The sequence below is a fragment of the Danio rerio genome, chromosome 25 (genome assembly GCF_049306965.1).
Source record: "Danio rerio strain Tuebingen ecotype United States chromosome 25, GRCz12tu, whole genome shotgun sequence".
NCBI classification, from domain to species: Eukaryota; Metazoa; Chordata; class Actinopteri; order Cypriniformes; family Danionidae; genus Danio; species Danio rerio.
In genome coordinates this window covers 13,262,501-13,278,484 of record NC_133200.1, presented here as the reverse complement: position 1 = coordinate 13,278,484, position 15,984 = coordinate 13,262,501, and the positions used below count along the sequence as shown (strand labels likewise).

Below are 15,984 nucleotides of genomic sequence, written 5' to 3'. Positions count from 1 at the left end.
TTTTCTGTACATAATTTCCAGTTAAAGAAAACAGCTCAGGATATTTTAATATTTTTATTTATTAAATTATTTAAAATATATATATTTTTTTATAAAAATATAGTAAGAACAATAATTCAATAACTAATTTAGACTAGAGCTGTTTTCCGTACATAATTATCAGTTAAAGAAAACAGCTCAGGATATTTTATTATTTTAATATATATATATATATATATATATATATATATATATATATATATATATATATATATATATATATATATATATATATATATATATATATATATATATATATATATATATATATGTGTGTGTGTGTGTGTGTGTGTGTGTGTGTGTGTGTGTGTATGTGTGTGTGTAATAATATGTATATGTAAGAATAATGATCAAAAATAAGTATATCAGTATATCAATATTAGTTTATAATTAAATTAATATTCTTACTACACTTTTAATATAAAAAAATTATATAATAAATAATTTATAGTTAATAATAATCAAATATCCTGGGCTTTTTTTAAACTGGTGATTTATTTAATTATTACATAAATTATTCAATTATTTATTGTATGTATGTATTGAATGAATATGCATATAAAAATAGAATAAGAATTATGTTTATTATTAATAATATATAGAGTAGAATAATATATAAATATATATTAATATTTATTATTAGTACTTGTTTTAGATTTATTATTATTTTTTTCTATTATTATTATTGCAAGTAATTATTACACAACATTTCTTTATTGTTACCGTATCTTTCTCACAATGTGTTTATCTCAATATAAATGACAAAAGACAAAATTTTTTATACATTCATTAATTTATTTTTTTGTCAGTTTAGTCCCTTTATTAATCCGGGGTCGCCACAGCGGAATGAACCGCCAACTTATCCAGTAAGTTTTTACACAGCGGATGCCCTTCCAGCCGCAACCCTTCTCTGGGAAACGTCCACATACACACATTCATACACTACGGACAATTTAGCCTACCCAATTCACCTGTACCACATGTCTTTGGACTGAGGGGGAAACCGGAGCACTCGGAGGAAACCCACGCGAAGGCAGGGAGAACATGCAAACTCCACACAGAAACACCAACTGAGCCGAGGTTCGAACCAGAGACCTTTTTGCTGTGAGGTGACAGCACTACCTACTGCGCCACTGCCTCGCCCACTAAATTTTTATTTTGATTATTTTTTGTAAATTTAATAAATAAACAATAAATACATTTGTATAATCTGTAAATGCTTTAATAATGACTTGCTGACTTCATAAAAAGAAATGAATTCATTTTCATGGATGATCTTTTATAAATACACAATTGTAATTAGATAGATAGATAGATAGATAGATAGATAGATAGATAGATAGATAGATAGATAGATAGATAGATAGATAGATAGATAGATAGATGGATAGATGGATGGATGGATGGATGGATGGATGGATGGATGGATGGATGGATGGATAGATATGGTTGAGTAGGCTGAATAATTTTAATTTCATTTTTAGTGTTAAATGTAATTACATTGTTAAATGTTAAGTTTAATGTTCAGTGTTAAATGTACATTTTTATATTTAAAATATAGTAAGAATAATAATTGACTAATTAAAAATATGAAGATATCCTGAGCTATATCTGTACACTATTAAGAGTTAAAGAAAACAGCTCAGGATATTTTAATACATAATTTAATAATTAAAAATAATAAAATATCCTGTTTTCTTTTGCTGGTAATTATGTACAGATACAGCTCAGACTTTTTTATTATTTTTAATGAAAAAATGATTTAATGTATACATTTTAAATTAAAATATAGTAAGAATAATAATCATTAGTAGTACTTGTTGTTGATTTATTATTATGTATAACATTATAGCAAGTAAGGACGGCACAACATTTCTGTATTGTTACCATATATTTCTCACAGTGTATTTATCTCAATATAACTGACAGAAAACTGAAGTTTGTTTAGATTCATGTTTGTAAATTTAATCAATAAACAATAAAAGATAGATAGATAGATAGATAGATAGATAGATAGATAGATAGATAGATAGATAGATAGATAGATAGATAGATAGATAGATAGATAGATAGATAGATAGATAGATAGATAGATAGATAGATAGATAGATAGATATGGTTGAGTAGGCTGAATAATTTTAATTTCATTTTTAGTGTTAAATGTAATTACATTGTTAAATGTGAGTTAAGTTAAATTTAACTGTTAAATTAGTTTAATTTATATATCAAAATGAGCTAAAATAAATAAAAAACAAATGTTAAACTAGCTCAAAATCAACATTGATGTACCTCAAACTAAACTAACATGCAAAATAATGTACAGAAATCTACCTGACACACATGTGCAAGGCTACTTAAAACCAGCAAAACCAGCTGTCGGCCGTTTGAACCTCTTCCCACCGCATACCAGCCGCATAAATCTTAATGATTACTCGGAATTGATTCTTTATTCGACGGCTTGTTTATTTGTTTGCTTGTTTGGCTGATTAGCTCACCACCATAAATAGATGACACAACATCAGCAAGCCAGGAAGACTGCGAAGGTTAAAAAACACGCAATTAATGTTTGTAATGTAAAGTGGCCTCCTACACACAGCATGATTTCGATGCACGCTGCGTGTCAGCTGGCATCGTGTTTTTCCCTGGCATCTGTACATTTGTTTAGTCACAACCACAATATATATATGGATATTCAGTTTGTGCACGTTGAATAAAACACAGCAGGCTATACATGTTGGCGACATGCTTTCGGTTAATGCACATTTAATCATATCTGCCCTGGTGTATTCCTATCCGATACACCCCAATCTAGGTCTCAGAGCCAGTGATCAGGGGATACGAATCTTGTGCTAAAACACACACATATACACAGTGCCCTGTTATACACTCCTAATAATAAAGGAGCTTTTCACTGCGGACAATTTGGGGTTCCCTAATGTAATAATGGCTCCTAAAATAATCATATTTCTCAGTGTGAAGGGTATTTCAATAATCTTAGAAGCTTTTTGTATTATGCACAGCATTTTCGTGCCATGGAAATTAAAATTGGATGTTAAAAGTTGATGCCAATATAGAGCTTTAAAAAAAAGTGTATATTATTCACTTTATTCTGCTACAAGGAAGAAATCTTCTTTATGTTGTTGTTTTTAGATTTCTGATTCATTTTTCCTATTGGGGGTAATTAATAGGAATACAATTAGCTGAAAATGGTCAAACTACTATCTCTACGCTGTAAATAAATGCTGGATGCCTTAAATTTTTAAGCTGACTAAAATTAATTTGAACTTAAATTATATTAAACTCACTTAAATCCATATATTATTAATAACAGGAAGTAATTTCAGTGAACTGGATAAAGACAAGCCGACCTACTTTGACAGATTGGACACAGGCTGAATCAGATATATACAGTTGAAGTCAGAATTATTGTCCCCCTGAATTATTAGCCCCTCTGTTTAGTTTTTCCCCAATTTCTGTTTCAGCGAAGAGAAGGTTTTTTCAACACATTTATTAATAAAATAGTTTTAATAACTCATTTTAAAAAAATGATGTAATTTATCTTAGCCATGAAAACAGTAAACAATATTTTACTAGATATTTTTCAAGATACTTCTATACAGCCTAAAGTGATATTTAAAGGCTTAACTAGGTTAATTAGACAGGTTAAGGCAATTTGGCAATTTGTTGTATAATCATAGTTTGTTCTGTAGACAATAAAAAAAAAGTCCTTAAGGGGCTAAAAATTTTGACCTTCAAATGTTTTTTTTAATTTTTTTTATTAAAAACTGTTTTTATTGTAGCTGAAATAAAACAAATAAGACTTTCTCCAGAAGAAAAAACATTTTCAGACATACTGTAAAAAATTCCTTGCTCTGTTAAACATCATTTGGGAAATATTTAAAATAGAAAAAAAAATCAAATGGGGGCTAATAATTCTGGCTTCAACTGTATTTGAGAAAATGACTGCAGATCTGCAGTTAAAATCAGACATTATCCAACAGACCTGGGCATTAATCGAAACATATTTACTTGGTTTTTGAAATGCTGTCAGGGGCTTTGTTGTAGTTATTGTGTTTATATTGGAGTTTATTTATTTATTTATTTATTTATAAATATTTTAAGCTGTTACTATTGTTATTTATATTTGATTATTATTTATGTAATTGTGTATTTATTTTTTTGTAAAAGTAAACATTCTAAGTAAATGTTTTGTGTATTTCACACTGTAAAACCCCAAAAGTTAAGGTAACTTAAACCATTTGAGGAAATCGATTCCAACAAACCATTTAAGTTCAAAACTTATCCAAATAAGTACTGTGAACTTAATCCATTTGAGTAAATGAAGCAATTTGAGCACAGTAAAACCCAATAATTAAAGAGGACTCAAACCAACTGAGGACTGAAAAACTCAATAAGTTAAGTCAACTTCAATGCAACAAACCATTTGAGTTAAACTAATCTATATGAGTACTGTGAACTTACTCCATTTAAGTTGAAGCAATGAGGTAAATTAACTCATTACTTTCAACTCTGAGTTTAAAATTCTTTTCAAATGAGTAGAATTAACTTTCAGTTAGGTTGGAGTTAACTACACTCATTTCATTCGATAAAGTTGACTGTTGGGTTTTACAGTATGTTTATTAAAAACTTTAATAAAAACACAGGTAAAAAATTAACTTCAGCTTAAGTAACTCATAAAATTAAGTTAGAACATGATTCACTTGGTTCGATAAGTTAAAATGAACTAAAAACATGTCTTGACTTACTGATCATAGAATTTTTTACAGTGTGTTTATGACACCAAGGACCAATAAAAATAATGCAATAAGAAAATACCCTTATGACAAGCAGTATAACAAGCTGTACAGTTTAAAATCAATAGATGTAAATGAGACAGAAAGTGTTAGGTCAACATTGGCTGTGTCCGCTTGTAAACTGTAAAAAAAATGTTTAGTTGAATCAAATGAACTTTTCTAGTCATCTCAACAGCAATCAAACAGACTTAAAATCAAGTTAAACGCTGTATACTGTAACTTAAATAAATGAAGCCAAAGGTTGATTAGCTTAACATTAAAAAAAAATATTTGTTGTCTTGACTTTTTGTCATTATTTTTTTTACAGTGTACATGAAAGAGTAAGAGCAATATTATAAACATTTAAACAATTGCATGTGTTATGCGTTAAATTGAGCTAAGACAACACAATTCTTGAGTTGGGACAACTTAATTGTTTTATGTTTAATCCACTTAAATCTGTCAAAACTAGTAAGTGAACTTAACTCCTTCATGTTGCCTGAAAACAAATTGATTTGTTGAACCCACACTGTAAAAAAAAGTTGACTAATCTTAAAATTAAGGCAACAAACTTCAGGACAGTTTTGAGTTTATTCAACTTAAATTGAGTCAAGTGAAGTATTGGGTTGAGAGTTGAGTCAACTCAAAAATGTCCGGAAGTGTTTTTACTTAAAATTTTAAATTGAGTCAACTTTGTTTTTTACAGTGTAAATTGCAGTATACATTTTGTATGATTTAGTCAAAATATTAATCAGTTCGTTGAATTAAATAATATCTATTTTAATCATGTTGGCCCTTTTGTCGTAAAAATGCTATATTTTACAAATGCTAGCTTCACCTTGTGGTCAAAAATTATTTTTAACTGTTTAAAAGGACTAATTGCTTTTGATATGTTAGGATAGATTACTTTATTTGACCAGATTTGTTTTGCAGTCAAGAGTCCTCTTTCGTGCCACACAAAAACGTACATATAACAACAAATGGGCATCATAACAGCATAAGACATTAGACGTACAAAGTCTTCAAGTGTCCAGTCCTCTCCCAAAAAATACAAATAAAATGAGTAGTACAAATAAACTATCTCTTCTGTATGTTAAATAAACAACAGAAATGGCAAAAAATATTCCTGATAGTTCAAACCATATAAAACGATCAGATATGATGATTACATGACAAGTTCTGCGTAATGTCATAGTCTTGATTGTTTCTTTAGACCAGGGGTGGCCTAACTTTCTCTTACAAAGGGCCAAAGTATCAATTGTAGCGTTTTATAATGGACTTATTATAGTAAAAACATTTTTTCACTAAATAGACCGTTTTGTGCAATGGAAATTAATGTTAGACATAATTCTAACCATATATGTAAGTGCATTGGATTACATGCATTTATATATATATATATATATATATATATATATATATATATATATATATATATATATATATATATATATATATATATATATATATATATATATATATATACAAATCATCATATGCATTAAATAAGCCACAGATCCTACACTGTAAAAATATATGATCAAAAGTCCTGACAGCATATGTTTTTAGGTCATTGTAACTTGATAAACTAAATAAATCATGTTCCAACTTAGTTTTATTTGTTACTCAAGCTGTTTTAAGTCAGTTTAACATAATATAAGTTCAATGGACCCATAATGTTAACTTGATTCAGCTTAAAAATGTAAGGCAACCAGGATTTTTTTACAGTTCAAACAAAGCTATACAGCAAAAATGTAAAATTACAGAAGGAAGAGCACTTTTGGTTGAAGAAGAACCACGTTTCAGTGAACATTTCACTTTTTTCCATGAAGAACCTTTTCCCATTATACAGACATTAGAAATTAATGTAATATTATTTTTTGATTGCATGTAAATTTGATTGAATTAAAAGCATTTATATGAATGTAAATCAGGCTTTAAGATTAATGTTTGACATCTCAGTCACTGCTATATCTCAGTATCTGCTATAATGACCTCAAATTTGAAGCCTAATGACTTGATAATATGAATGTGCATTACAGTAAGTGAAGCACTCTTAAAATAAGGGCTTTTGGAAATCACGTTAAAGGTTCTTCACAGAAATATGAATTATTTCATAGATGTGAAATGCATTTAACTTTCATCGCATGATTCAGCGCTCAACATACTTTGAAAATGAACATTTTTATTTAATTTCTCAGTTAACATAGGCTATATATTTTGGTTTATTTGAACAAAACAGATTTATTAAACTGACAAATTTATTAAAATTATATTTTAGTCAATAAACATCTTTAGAAATAGAAAATGCATGTGAAATATTAAAAAAAATAACAAACTACAGTTTTTTAATACAATTTTTTTTTGTTTCTTCTGAATTTTGCTCTATTTAAAATGTTTTATTTAATATTTTTCTAATTAACATAAATTATTTAGTTAGATTAGCTTCAGATTTGGCTTCAGTGCTGACTAATCTAACATAGATGCACAAATATAGTATTGTAAAGCTTCCTATAGAAAATATTCATCTAAAGGAGGGATTTGTAAGGGGTGTACTCATATATGTCTATAATATGGATGCAAATCAGGATTTAAGACGAATGTTTGACACCTCAGGCACCACCTTTATCTGCTATATAATAACCTGAAATTCGCCCATGTCTTAAAATTACACAATGTTCATGAACCATTCTGTCCTATTGGAGGCTTTGATTAAGTTTGGTCAATGTGCACTAGAGCCCTGCGTGAAGCAAATGGGTTGCAGGATTTTTTTTTTTTTGGCTTACTGTTCCCATTTCAAGTGGCTTTAGCAGAAGAGACATGCACATAAAATAATCCCTCAGGTCCTATTTGAGCAAATAATTACAGTCCTTATGCAAAGAGTCATTCGTTAAATGTAAAACAGAGACATTTTTATGTCATTCGCTGTGATTTAATCGACTGAATTCAGTCTGAGTTAATGATCTGCTTCCGATTAGTGTGTGTTTTTACTTGTTTCTAATAGCTGATTCGCCGCACATTGTCGAAACATTAAATAAAAAAAGCAGCGTGAAGCCATTCTCCGGAGGTTTCTTTTTAGCCAACTATTTGTTTGCGTATAATTAAGCAAATATAATATGCATCACTTACTGTAACATTTATTTACTCATTAATATTTAAATTTGGTTTGCTGCAAAAATCTGGGGTGGTTTTGCTTCTAGCCAGATTCACACACACACACACACACACACACACACACACACACACACACACACACACACACACACACACACACACACACACACACACACACACACAAACGCTGGGCTGGTTTTTATACATCAAGCGGCTTTGTCTTTTATTTTGATTCATTTTTATATGCGGCTAAATGTAATGTGTTGAGCTTCAGTGCTGTAAATGTATGTAAAAAAACAGATGTTAAACTTTTAAAAATTAATATTTATATGAAGACACATTTTTTTTCAATTAGAATGTGTCTGGCTTGGCATCATCTTTCTAATTTAAAACAATAGTATGATGAATCACACTTTTTTTTATCACGACTGTCAGAAGACACCCACTAAAATTCCATTGGGTGCAACAATAGTTTATGTATTAAAAAGAATTCAGGCATATTTGGTTTAGGAATCATCGTTTTAGATATCCTTCAAACCACTTTTAAATGTAGCATTACACTGTTTAAAATGCTGGCGTCCACATAATTGATTTGTTTTAGTACAACATGAATAAATTAAGTTATTCATTCATTTTCCTTCGACTTAATCCATTGTTAATTAGGGGTCGCTATAGTGGAATAAACCGTCAGAAGTGCCTAAACCAATTGCCTTAAAAGCAACAAGTTGACTTTACAAAAATAATTTAAGTAAACCCAACTTGCAACTGTTAAGTTGACTTAATTGTTAGAATCATACAAATTTAACATTTTTTAAAGAATATATATAAGTAAACTAATCACTATTTCCTTTTCCAAAGTTGGGTTGCGGCTGGAAGGGCATCCGCTGCAAAAAAACTTGCTGGATAAGTTGGCGGTTCATTCTGCTGTGGCGACCCCGGGAGTAAGCCGACAAGAAAATGTATGAATGAATAAATAATCACTATTTCCAATACTTCTTTATCATATTTGTTTTTTCCCGCAGCTTTTCTATATTTAGCGAAATGACAGTAACTAAAATTAATCTGCTCTTGCAGACGCCAGTGTGTTTTCTAAATTCAATGCAGGCTAATTGTAGATTTTATAGACCTAATGAAGCACTGAATATGTAATATTGTAATAATTACAGTAATCATTTGAAAACATATGTGCTAAAGTAGTCTCACACTTTAAAAAGGGACCAGTTGACTTTAAAAAAGTTAGTAAAATTAGCATTGTTATAAAATTATGTTAATTTAACAGTTCCAATTTACAATGGATTTACTTAAGCCCAATCCCTATTCTATTTTTGTATATATATATAAATATAGAATATTGTAGAACTGCTGTACAGGAGTTATTATTATGGATTATAGATCACGAAATTTAGTGTTTTTTATTTTTATATTTATTTTTTTAAAGCATGACGGTAAAACACGTACACGGTTATGAATATATCAAAACATATGTTTGTTTGTTGTAAAAATTCGTAATAATGACAAAAAATACTAATTTGTGGATCCCCTTACTTCCACGTGTAACTATCTGTCGTTGTGGCTGGTGTATTCAGGGAATTCTTTTTTACCGCTTGGTTAAGAGTGTGGTCCTGAAAAATCTTCATTCAAATGGATATTCACCCCTTCCCCTTAGCCCTATGCCTTCAAGCTAAAGAGAATTGGGACACCCCTACCCCTTTACGTGAACACGCAAAACGAGGGGTAGGGGTAAGGGGAAAGACTAAGGAGTAGAATTGGGATTGGGCCTTACATTATCTTTGTAAAGTCAACTTGTTGCCTTCAAGGCAAATGGTTTACTTGTTTTAAGATACTAATCACTTTTTACAGTGACACCCATGTGAACGCAGGGAGAACATGCAAACTCCACACAAAAATGCCAACTGACTGGGACCTAACCTAATGACCTTCTTGCTGTGAGGCAAGACCACTGAGCCACCGTGTTCGTTTAGAAACAAAACAGACAACATACTTTTATTCATTGTGCTTTACATTTAAAAATAACATTTGCCGTTTGTTCTAACTACTTAAAATAATTCGAAACAGCACAATTCTTGAGTTTTCTGCGGGTGAAACAACTTAATTGTTTTGTGTTCAATCCACTTAAATTTGTAAAAAATTTAACTTAATTAATTTGTGTTGGGACAACATGAAGAAATTGTGTAGAAGCTAACATTTTTACAGTGTACACTAAAACAATGACCTTTGCCATTTGTTAAAATAACTTATTTAAAATGAGCTGAAACAACACTATACTTGTGTATTTTAGGGAACAACTTAATTGTTTTATGTTCAATCTAGGACTCGGCCGATAAACATTATTATATTGAATCGCAATAAAATATATGTCGATAACAATAATAAGCTCTGGACTTTTTTACTCAATATTGATCTACAAGCCAATCATACAGCAGAAACAGGCAACAATGGGTTGTGTGTTGATGTTAGAGATGCACCGAATGTTTGGCCGCCAAACATTATAGACCACAGAAAACAGGTTAGCTATTTAATGAAACTTCTCATTTGTGGCTTTTAGTCATTGTTGGCATACTCTTTTAAATTCAGTAGCATTAACAACTGATATCGAAAAAAATAATATATACATATATATGTCTTTTACATATTGAACAATTATGATATATATATATATATATATATATATATATATATATATATATATATATATATATATATATATCATAATTGTTCAATATGTAAAAGACTTAATCGAGATTGCATTTTTGAAATATCGCCCAGTCATAGTTCAGTTCACTTAAACTTGTAAAAACTAAAAAGCTAACTGAATTCCTTCATGTCAATTCCTTTAAATCTATTGTGTGGAACTCAACATTTAGAGTGTGTATATATTGTATATAAACCAATTTGGGGAATTTAATTTGATGCAAAGATCTCGTTTTTGACCTAAGGCGTTGACTTTCACCATTTAACTCTCTAACCAAAAATTAAAAGAAAATGTGATTTTAATAAAATGTCACTCATCTGAAGCCCAAACTGAATTCATACTGTCTTTTAGGATGTGACAGAGATCCAGGATGCTGATTTTCCGAGCTCATTAAATGGACACCTAATGACCATTTGTCCTCAGTAAGTGAGATCGATGTGAGTCCTCGGTGTGTGCCGAGGAAGTGAAGATCTTACGCAATTGGAGAAGACACTGATGAGTCCACAGAGGAGGTGCCCCGGTTTCTTGCTTCGACTTTATTTAAATACTAGTCTGTACTTGTTTACCAAAGGGGGGGATATGTAGTACCAGTAATTGACAGAAAAGTCCTATGGCGTTGCACAGAGGCAAACACTTTACATTTTTGGCTGAAAATTCACCTTTTTGAGATCAAAATTGGTGGGGTTATATGACAGATTCGGTCATATTTTTGATGTAGCAGTAATTTTCCTGTGAATTTTGTGGTTTTAAATATTGAATTTACTTAATTTTATGTGACATCATACTCTAAAAAAATAGGTTTGCTGTTTGTTCAAACTAATTATTTAAATTGAGCTGAAACAACACAATTATGTTTTTTTAAGGCAGTCATCTCTAATTGTTTTATTTTACATTTAAATTTGTAAAAACTAATGAGTTAACTTAAGTCTTTCAAGTTGTCCCAACACAAATTGATTGTGTGGAATTTTTTTGCAATGTAGGATGTGAGTGTTACTGTCAGCAAACACTTACATCAAGGTATAATAGTTTTGGTATTAACTGAACATACGTTGCATATCAGTAAGATTACCATAAATGTGTAATTTGATTACTGGCTACAAATTTTGTTATGGAATTTTCAATCAGTAACTAATTATAAACATTTTTGAGATCAAAATTGGTCATGTATGAGATTGACACAGTAGATCTAATGAGAAAATGTAGATTCTTAATTCTTTTTTAGAGTTGGGTAGTAATGGATTATATGCAGTCAAAAAATATTTATTTTTACTTGTTCAAACTACTTATTTAAAACGAGCTAAAACAACACAATTCTTGAGATTTCATTGGGACAACTTATTTATTTTTTTTTAAGTTCAATGCACATAAATTAGTTAAAAGTGTCAAGTTAACTTAATCGATTTGTGTTGGGACAACATGAATGAATTATGTGGAACCCTGCATTTTTTACAGTGTATAATCTGGATTATGTAATCAGGTTACAGAAATCATGTTTTTGTAATTGGCGTAAACTACTTTTTAAAATACTAATAATAAGACTACTATCAGTTTTTTATGGATAAAATTATATAGACATTATGTATATTAAATTCATTAGATTTTTCACGCTTTTTGTTGACAGTAGAGTAGTTATATGATAGATCCGGTCATATTTTAGATATAGCAGTAATTATTCTGTGAATTTAATGTTTTTCAGTATTGAAATTACTTAATTTTAAGTAACACTCTAATAAACACATTTGCTGTTTGTTCAAAGTACTTATTTAAAATGAGCTGAAATAACACAATTCTTGGGTTTTTTAGGGGGGAAACTTAATTGGGTCACACTTTACAATAAGGTTCATTAGTTAATGTTAAGTAATACAATTACTAACATGAACAAACAATGAACAATACATTTACTACAGTATTTATTCATGTTAGTAAACCTTAGCTAATGGAAATACAGTAGTTCATTGTTAGTTCATGTTAACTTATAGTGCATTAACTAATGTTAACAAGCATGGACTTGGATGTTAATAATGCATTAGTAAATGTTCAATTATGATTAATAAATGCTGTACAAGTGTTGTTCATGATTAGTTCATGTTAGTAAATGCATTAACTAATGAACCTTATTGTAAAGTGTTACCCTTAATTGTTTCATGTTCCTCCTTGACGCGTTAACTTAATTCCTTGAAGTTGTCCCAACAGCAAACACTTACACCAAGGTATATTAGTTTTAGGATCATGAAGTATTAACTGCACATACGTTGCATATCAGTAAGATTACCTTAAGTGTGTAATTTAATTACTGACGACAAATTTTCTCATGTAATTTGTAATCAGTGACTGATTACAAACTTTTTGAGATCAAAATTGGTCATGTATGAGATTCACATACAGTAGATCTAATGAAAATTTTTTATTTTTTAGAGTTGGGTAGTAATAAATTATATGTAATCTAGATTATGTAATCAGTGCCTTTGTAATTAGAGTACTTTTTAAAATACTCATAATCAGACTAGGGCAACGCGGTGGCACAGTAAGTAGCACATTCGCCTGGTTCGAGCTTCAGTTGGCATTTATGTGTGTAGTTTGCATGTTCTCCCCATGTTGGCGTGGGTTTCCTCGAGGTGCTCCAGTTTCCCCCACAAGTCCGAAGACATGTGGTCCTGGTGAATTGGGTATAGGCTAAATTGGGTAGTATATGTGTGTGAATGAATGTGTATGGATGTTTCCCAGTGATGGGTTGCGGCTGGAAGGTCATCAGCTGTGTAAAACGTGCTGGATAAGCTAGTGGTTCATTCCCCTGTGGCAACCCTGAATTAATAAAGGGACTGAGCTGAAAAAAAAATGAATGAATGAATAATCAGACTACTATTAGTTTTTATGGATTACAGTACATGATGCTATATTGACAATGGAAGTAAATTCTCCCCAATCATTTGCGTTTACGCCTTTATGTTTTTGTTATAAACCCGTCACATTTATTTATCACATTTTTGTCGACGGAGAGGGGTTATATGACAGATTTGGTCACATTTTTAGATGTAATATTTGACGTAGCAGTAATTCTCCTGTGAAATTTGTGTTTCCAATATTGAATTTACTTAAATAACTATTTTAAAATCATAAGATGATACTATAAGCAAACACTAACAGCAAGGTATACTAGTTTTAGTTTTATGAAGCATTTTATCAATAAAATTACGCTACCGCAAATGTGTAATTTAATTACTTACCACAAATTTTGTCATATAACTTGCAATCTGATTACAATTTATAAGTAATCTACCAAGCCGAGTTTTCTTTTATACATAACACAGAAGAGATTAATGTAATCCTTGAATTTACATAGGTAATTGTAGGCTAGAACGTATTGTTTCAACAAGTACAGCGTTCTTTATGCATCACTTTGAAAACTATGTCTATAAAGGGTAATGTTGTTTAAATTCTGAGATGTGAAAGAGTGAAGAGAAAGAGGGCAAGCAGCCTGCGGTTTAGCTTAGCATTGCCATCTAATTAGCCTGTATTGTTTTAGTCTCTGCATATCATTTCATCTTTTACAACACGAGGTTTAGGCTGAATGAATTCGGTCTTAATTTTGGCAAAGGGTTGCATAAATTTGAGTTTTCAGTTTTGTGACTGTTTTGGACTTGCAATGTAAGAGAAAACTATACAACACAAAACTAACTCGTTTTAGCCTGCTTAAAATGCATACAACTTTTTATCAATAACCTGTTAGAATTAGTTTAAAAGGCAGATTCAGATATTCCTAAAGGTAAATTACAAATGAGCATGTTGTGCTTGATGTCTCAGTCTGAGGGTGCTTTTACACTTGTGAATCGATTCAGTTGTTCCGAAACAGAGATTACAATTGTTACATTGTTGCTCTTTGCTTTTGGAGCGGTTCGCTTTCACACTGCAAAGTTTCAAAACGGACCAAACTCTCCTCACATTGGTCAGAGTGTCAGGGTTTATTTTGCAGCGTCCCGCTAAGCTGTCAGGAGAGGTGGTGGTTTGGTGGTGATTGACAGGGTGTGCGCGCGCAACGTGTCTGAGGAGAGACGCGGTGGGGAGGGGTGAGAAGGGTGCCCGACGATGCCTATTTGAGTACCGGGAGGGAGACGCAAGATTACCGGGAGATCATCACTCGTTTGCGGGCATCCGGAGACTCGCGAAACTTCCCGCCCTACTCATAATTCTCTCTTCATATAGCCGTAAGCCTATTACATATCCATAAAACACTGTGATATAACCGCGCTCGGATCGGATCGCTTTCTCACTGCAATCGAACTGCTCCAGGGTTCGTTTCAATCGAGCCGAGACCACCTCATTCAAGCGATCTCAGAGCGATTACTTTGGCGCGGAACAGAGCGCGATTGCCCTGTTCACATATGCCAAACGAACCGCGCTAACTGGTCAATCGAGACACGTTCCGAAACAAAAGTGTACACTTTTACACCAGGGCTGGTTTTACTACTCAGGAATCAATTTTGTGTTTAATAGACATCTAATAGACATCTAAATGTAAATAGCTTGGCTAAACTTGGGCTGTCAGTAAAAATTTAATAGACATATAAGAAGAGGCCAAAACTAGACTAGTCGTCAAATAGACATATTAGACAGACTTTATATGTGCAGTCATTAATTTTTGTTTATTTGATGACTAGTCTAGTTTTGGTCTATTCTTAGATGTCTATTATATTTTCACTGACAGCCCAAATTTAGCCTTGTTTTAACCAAGACGACTATGTTTAGACGTCTATTAGACATCTATTTATGGAGCCAGATCAGTCTCAAAAATAATACATTTCCAAAATATAATTTATACATCCACAACACAAATCAAATTTCCAAAATCTAATACACAAATCCAATTTGTAATTTCAAAACGTGATTCGTAAATACACATATCTAATATATATATATCGCAATTTCAAAATGTAATTCATAGATACACAAATACAAATTTGTGAATTAAAAACGTCATTTATAAATAACCAAATCCAATTTCTGAATTCAAAACGCAATTTGGAAATACACAAATCCAATTTGTGAATTAAAAAATGTGATTCATAAATACCCAAATTGAATTTATAAATTCAAAATGTGATTCATAAATACCCAAATTGAATTAATGAATTCAAAACGTGATTCATAAATACACAAATACAATTTGCGAATTAAAAATGTGATTCATAAATACCCAAATCCAATAAATGAATTCAAAACATGATTCATAAATACACAAATCCAATTCATAATTCAAAACATGATTCATAAATACACAAATTCAATTCGAAATTCAAAATGTGATTCATAAATATATAAATCTAATCC

At 30.8% G+C, this 15,984-nt stretch overlaps 1 protein-coding gene across 12 annotated transcripts in view; it reads left to right on the top strand.

The window, feature by feature from the left end:
* Window positions 1–15,984, top strand: part of det1 (DET1 partner of COP1 E3 ubiquitin ligase) — a 95,326-nt gene that overhangs the window by 48,364 nt on the left and 30,978 nt on the right. For 4 of the 12 annotated variants that reach the window (XM_073941736.1, XM_073941734.1, XM_073941737.1 and 1 more), the window contains one exon: window positions 11,011–11,171. The exons of the other annotated variants lie outside the window; for them this stretch is intronic. The gene's annotated coding sequence lies outside the window, so the exon portion shown is untranslated. The remainder of the gene's footprint in view (window positions 1–11,010; window positions 11,172–15,984) is intronic. 12 annotated transcript variants of the gene reach the window in all.